A 7,422-nucleotide genomic window follows, 5' to 3' on the forward strand; every position below is an offset into this window, starting at 1 on the left:
TGGAAAGGCGCTATATAAATAAAACTTCTTCTTCTTCTTCTTACTGTTTGCCCCTAATTCATTTGGTTATTTATCCTGTCTTTATTTTTTTTTGTGAGTTTGTCATAGTTTATGCCCTTGCCAGTTATCTAGTTCTTGCCTTGCCTAATCTAGTCTTGTTCAGTATCACTGTTATAGCGTTTGTTTTCTTTTATTACCTTTTTTCTCTACTGTCGTGGGTTCTCTTGGGTTCCATCTCTCAGTTCACTCTACCCCCGCATTGTTTGTCATTGCCGCTCAGCCTCGGCTGCTGCTGGTCCCGGTTCGTCCATCTGGGCTCTCGTTGTGAAATGTAAAATGTAATGGAGGACATCATAAGATGCAGCATCAGGATAGTAAGACTGTGGAGACTATAGTTAAAGTTTTTTTTTTATTGAGAGTCAGGAAGATTGACGACTTTATGAACATCTTGCACTATTCGGACAGGATTCGTTTTCAAACAAATTTTGAGTTTCAACATGTCCCCCACTACATCTGTGATTTGATGTACTGATTTGGACAGGCTATTCCAGAGATGGGAGTGTCTGTTTTATCCATTTGGGCATTGCAGAGGATCATGTGCTTTGAATATGCATGCCTGTGTCACAGGTGGGAGTGGACCACCACTATCGTGAGTTGCGCTCCTCCCTCTGTTTCCACCCCGAGGAGGTCCCAAAACACCCCAATGACCAGACAGACGAGAGATATAAAATTGAACAAGGTTTATTGAATAAAAGGGGAGGGGGAGGGAGGGATACGGTTGGGTACCCAGCGGTACCTTTTCCGGTACTTTACTCTGACTTAAGTGACTTTCGGTGGACATAATAAGCCCAAACCTCTCATTTTCAACATTTTGTTATTTATTTCAAAATGTTTAATAATACACACAATCTGTACTAAAAACAATCCCTATAACATCCAGGGCATATGTCTTACATATGAATAAATAAATAAAATATATAAAAATATATACGCGGCGTGCTGACATGTTCTCTCAGGTACCAAAATTGAGCACCGATTGATTTTATGTGAATCGATACTGGGTAGTACCGACGCAATTCGGTCGGTGCCTATAAAAGTACCGAGTTCGGTGCCCATCCCTAGAGAGGGAATCTAAAAAACAACTTCTGGAACCAGGGAGGTTGAAGTGGATACTCTGACTCGTCCTCCTGGACTTGAAAGGGGCGTGGAAGGGAATGTCTCTTATTTGGCCTCGTGAACTGCAGGTAAGTACTCCAGACTTGACTTCCTCAACTCACCCGTGAACTGCAGGGGATGTACTCCAGACCCTTGCTCCGGCTGATCCACACGAATCAGCCGGTTAGTGGATCTGTAGAGCGAGTCCCATGGTCTGCGAGTCTGCAATGTTTCCGGCTCTGAGAATCTCGAGTCGCGTGGATCAGCCGGTTACAAGTGGGTCTGTACTGAGTTTCCTTGGCGATTTAGCAATTCTGACTCAAGTGATTCAAGTGAATCACACAACCCGGATCACTTTAGTGAGTGACTCACAATAACCCAGATCCTTAAAAGGAGTCGAGTTTGCCAGGCCTACATATGAATCTGCAGATTTTTTTGTGCACATTTCAGAAAAAAGTTTTAAGAAATGGATTAACATGGCTAATAAAAAAAATCTAATTTTAAGTTTGTATTGTCCAGTTTCTTTTGAAACATTTGATGAAACTGAAATTTAAAATGACAAAGTAATTCAATTACTGATTGCAAAATATGTTGTAGTAACACATTAACAAGGCCATAGTCATGTATATCTAATAAAAGCAAGCGTAACACAAAAAATATTACTTTTTTGTTGTTACTTTTAACCCACCTGTGTGTTACTTTCGTCCCAGCTTCTTTTTATTATTTCCCACCAACAGTTGAAATAGCGCTTTTACAGGTTTTCTACAAATTCTAAAGGTTAAACAGTAGCACTATGAAATAAATAAAAAAAAACATCTCATAACTATATAACACTTTACAATATTATTAAAAATCAAAAGTGTAATACTGTACTTTGACATGGTAAAAAAACAGTAAAACCCTGTATTACATTTTAGAGTAAGCTAACTACTAAAGTAGTAATTTTACTGTTGAATAAAATACAGTAACTACTGGATAATTGTTGCTGAAATTTGACAATGCATTTTTTAAAGTGTGCATTTAGATGTAGTCTTCTATTTTTTTATTTTTATGCAACACGTTAGACATGAAAACATTATTTAAAACAAACACTTAAAGTCACAATGATCATAACAACAACCCATCCAATTTATGAGTGTAAGCATCAGGCACAAAAGGCTAAAAGGGCACTGATTAAAAAACATTGCATATGATCCCAGGTCCAAATGCAGGGTTTTGCTGCATTAGGTTTGGCAATGGTAATAATTAATTATTTATATTGGCTGCCAATTCTGGCAAACAGTATTTTTTCTATTAAAATTAAAGGCGTTCCAAGTGAATCTGTGTGACGTAATTTCTTGTTGATGTTCGAAGTGTTGTCAAACAAAACGAAGTGTAGCTAACTCCTCCCCCTCCCTTCCGTGCTTTCTGAACTAGTCATGAACGCGCCCAACCCCCACTCCCAAATCCTTCTTGTCGTTTATTGGCTGGAACACTTTATGTTTTAGTTATGCCTAAAACGCGTGAATTTGCTTAGAGCATTAACAAAATGACTTGTTTCTTTTTAGGAAATCTTTAAATGTGTTTTTAAAGTGTAAATGCATAGCCTTACTCTGAAGTAGGGCTTAGTGATTTTATAAATTCAACAATATAAATCGAGGGGTGTCAACAATAATCAATTTGGCGATGCATCGCAATGCGCGCATGCCAATTCAGCATCGATGCAGCAAAGTGCCATAATCGATTATATCACTGTTTATTTTCTGGCCTCGAGTGGACAATAAAGTTGTGAAGTTTCAATTACTTCCGGGGGCATAACAACAACAATCAAGATGGCTGAGGCAGAGAGAGATGACCGCGATAGTCGGGTAAATAAAATCACACAATTTTTCCATGGAAAGCGGACACGTGGACACATTTCGGATTCTACGAAGTTAAAGGTAAACTAGACAAGACTTACACTGTGTGTAAAATTCTCATGTATATAATTGTCATTGTCTTAAAGCTGCTAAGCTTCTGTTTTGTTGAGAATAGTTGCACTTGACATTACTACTTGACTGATGAAAAATTTGCCTTGTTGTGTACAGTGGAATTCTGATGCATCGCAATGCATCGTAGAATCGAATTGAATTGAATCGTTACCTGGTGAATCGTAATTGAATCGAATTGTGAGAGCAGTGCCAATGCACACCCCTACCAAAAACGTATCGATTTTTAAGCTGTGAGTATTGTTCCACAAGTCCCATTAAAATCCCCAATGTTTACCCTCGTTCGCGTTGCAGCAAGAACGATTTGGTCAGCCAGCCTCTAGTATCGCTGTAGAGCAAGTTACCCGTACTAACTTTACACAGATGTAGTCACGCTGATGTCTACATCTTCCTGTTTGCGGAATCAGAGCGACGAGATTCAAGAAAATGGCGGCGAATATAAATCCAGCACCTTCATGCCTAAAAGCAGATGTGTGGGAGCACTTTGGGTTTAAAATGAAAAAGGAAAGCGATGACTTAGACAAAAGCATCGCGATTTGCAAGCTGTGTCACACAAACGTGAAATACCCGGAAATACCACCAACCTACGAGTCCACCTAAAACGTCACCACCCGGACAAGGTAATGCTAACAGAGGACCCCAAGAAGCTGCGGTCGTGTGACCCAAAACAAACCATGCTGAACATCAATGGGGGTTGTTCACACAAGTTTCCATCTGCTTCACCAAGATCACAGAAAATGACAGGGTCCATTGCCAACTTTATTTGTCAGGATTTGAGACCGTATTCTGTGGTGGAAAACGCCGGCTTTAGGCGCATGGTGAACGCGATGGAGCCCTGCTATCCTATTCCAACCCGCAAACACCTCGGTTTGCATTTCCAGGCTGTACGCCCTGACAAGGGCACACGTCAAAGCCTCCCTGGCCAGCGCGGAGAGTTCCCCTGACGTTCGATGGCTGGACCATGCGCACAACAGAAGAAGCATATGTCACCTCGCTAAAGTATATATTTTTTATTCAACTACAGGTGGAATAGTGCGCATGATATGTTGGAAAGATTCTTGGAGCAACAACTGGCCATCTGCGCAGCCCTGCTCTTAAGTGAAGTCAGTAAATTTCTACAATACATTTGTTATAACTATAATACACGCACAAGAACTGAATGTGTATGTGGCGAACATGCATCTATTAACTGTATCCACACATCCATCCAGTAAAACCTTTCATAGAAACTGACAGTAAACAATAAATACAATAATTATTCAAATACAACTAATATTATGCTGATAAAAATATGCTGATTTAGCTGGTTTATTTATTCTGCTACTATATATTATTACAAAAATCAGATTACAGTACAGAATATCCTTCGACATAAACTGCTTATTAGTTAATGTTTATAATAGTTTGTGATGTGTTTGCGCGTAACATTACTTTTGTTATGTTTTAAATGATTTTTTTAAATAAGCAAATAATTTCATATGGTCATGTCTTATCTACTGCATAATAATATTTCCATAAAACGAAAACAGTACTGAAAACATGTAATAGGAATTTAATATGTTTATTATGGTTTGTTTAAATAACTTGCAATGTGTTGAATGAGAAGCATAAGATACTGCTGCTGTCGGATCACGTGAAGCTTAATGTGTCGCAATAAAAGCTCAAACAAGTCGATTAAAAATTGCCTTTTAAAAAAACCTCACACCAGAGGGACAGTTGTGACTAGTGATGGGAAGTCCGACTCTTTTTTGTGAATCAGTTCTTTCGGACAGTTTGGGGCTGTTTACACTTGGTATTAAGATGTGTTTGAGACACATTACGTTTACACCTGGTATTTAAATCCGTCTCTTTTGTCCACTTTCGACCGCTTCTGTGCTGAATACTATGAGGGGGTGGTCTGTGAGACGGTGGGCGAGTCTCTCTGCCGTCATTCAAACCCGAGCGGGAGTAATTATGAGTTTATATGGATGCAAACTAATATTATGTCGGACTGCACTGCTTGTTTAGCAAGTAAACATGCTGCACAGTGTTTTGTACATGAGTATGTAAGAGCTTCGTTTGAATTTTCAACGCAATTGATGAAATAGGATCGCGCAACTTTCACACGCTTTCAAAACGAAACTACAGAGATCAGCCGCTTAGTTTTATCAATGAAAGGCTAAAAATAGCGCTGCTCACCGAATGTTCACGCCAGAAGTCAAAAAAGACGTACAACTTGTGTTTAATACCTCAGATTAGATAAATGGGCGGAGAGAAGGCGGTCGCATGTGGCTGTTCGAACGCATTCAACCACATGCGCGTTCCGCAACTCCAAAGCGATCCGATCGAAAGTGGTTTCGACCACCTTTGGATGTGGTTGAAAGTGGTCGAAAGTGGACGAGCTCAAAACGTTTTGAACACCGTTTACACCTGGCATTAACGTCGTCCACTTGTGATCCGATCGACGAAAACACATGTTAATGCCAAGTGTAAACAGCCTTTTTGTTTCAAAGAACTGGTTCAAAAAACCGATTCACCAGTTCTTTAACGTACTTTACGTAATGACGTCATTCGCATCTAATTCTATCATCCAGGAGGGTAAAATACATAAAAAAATGTTCAAGTAAAGTCGTGTATGGTTGATTTATTATTATTTAGTTGTCCAACTAAAGCACTTTCAAAAACGTTTAACAGAAATCATGATCAAGCGCAACAACTTAAAATATAATCTGCACACACACACACACCTAACAAATACATTTTAGTCAAAACTGTCTTTAATATAATTAACTGTACCATGCATATTTCCCGTAAGTTTTATGGTAATATTAAATAAACTTACTTTATGTTTGTCAATCATCTTAGTTCATGTAGGCTACAGTATTAGCACAGCAACTCACTGATGTCCGTACTGTTTGGCTCAAGCATGCTCAGTATCCACAGTTCTTTGATTAGTTCTTCGGATGCGTCCAATAGAAACTGTTCTCAAATCAGTGAACTGGTGACTCCATAAATGCAGCAACCTGTTCCTGAATCGAGAATCGCTATATTGTGCTTTTCAGTAACACATGCGCAGTATTAACGGCTCATCAATTCAGACGCATCCGATAGAAACCGTTCTTGATTCAGGTGTTCAGTTTATCGGTGACTCTGGAAGACCAGTATGTTTGCTGTGCATGCTCAGTATCAACAAAGTTCACCAGGTCTCGGTTCAGTCAGTGATACTGTTGGGGAGAGCTTCCACGAGTTTAGATACGGATTACTCTCTCTGTCAAGCACATCTGACAGTGAGTAACTTGTGGATCATTGCTGTCTCGAGACACAAACTTTTTAAACGATTAGGTGTACTGATTCAAGTCGTTCACTGAAAAGAACCGGTTCAAAAGAACGATTTGTTCACGAACTGGACATCACTAGTTGTGACATTTAAACCATTACCTGAAAAGGTTAAAAAACAAGAAGTCTCTGTATATTCCATATATTAAACACTCGACTGACTGTCCCACTGTAGAGATACTGGTATATCTCTGTGCTTTTATATTTGCCCATTGAAGAGCCGTCACCCCCGAGGAACAACATGACAGGATTGAATACTGTATATGAAGAGCTCTTTTCCAAAATGCGAAAAACGCCATTTAAAAAAAATGAGTTTGTCATGTCATTTGGCTGTGTACTTAACCTATTCACTGCTCCATGAATGTTTCATGCCAAATCACTACATTTCCTTGTTAAAATGTAGGTACAGGATGTCGTTCTTTTCCCAAACGCGATAAGTGCCAGAGCCTATTTTTAGCCTAAACGCGATTTATCCTCTCGACCAATCAGAATTCGATGAGCGTTCGACGCAATTCAATGGCGGCGCTCTGAACAGATGTTTGTTTATGTTCATTCATTCATCAAAATGAGGATTAATGTCATGTTAATACATCATCCGGAGAAGGTACCCGTTTGCAAGGCGATCTTCATCAAAGTGTTTGGTATGTAAAACTTTCGTTTCAGAACTGGCTCGTTTAATACAGTTTTGTAAGTTTCTTCTTCGCGATAAACCTTTTTTCCTGTGAAGAAGCCTGCTAACGTGACATGAAAAGTACTGCATAGTTCGATAGGCTGCTGATAGACAGATTGGCGTTTGATACATTGACCATGATAAGCTGCTATAGGAGATATTCGATCTACGTCATCAATGTTCGCGGCGGCCATATTGTTGACATAGAACTGTCAGTCTGTCAATTGACAAGCGTGGCAGCGTGGGTATTATCCATGGTATTATCGATGTATTTTTTTTAAAACCACGCGATGGTGTGTGGTGTAATACATGGCT

The sequence above is a fragment of the Misgurnus anguillicaudatus genome, chromosome 5 (assembly GCF_027580225.2).
Source record: "Misgurnus anguillicaudatus chromosome 5, ASM2758022v2, whole genome shotgun sequence".
Classification (NCBI taxonomy): Eukaryota; Metazoa; Chordata; class Actinopteri; order Cypriniformes; family Cobitidae; genus Misgurnus; species Misgurnus anguillicaudatus.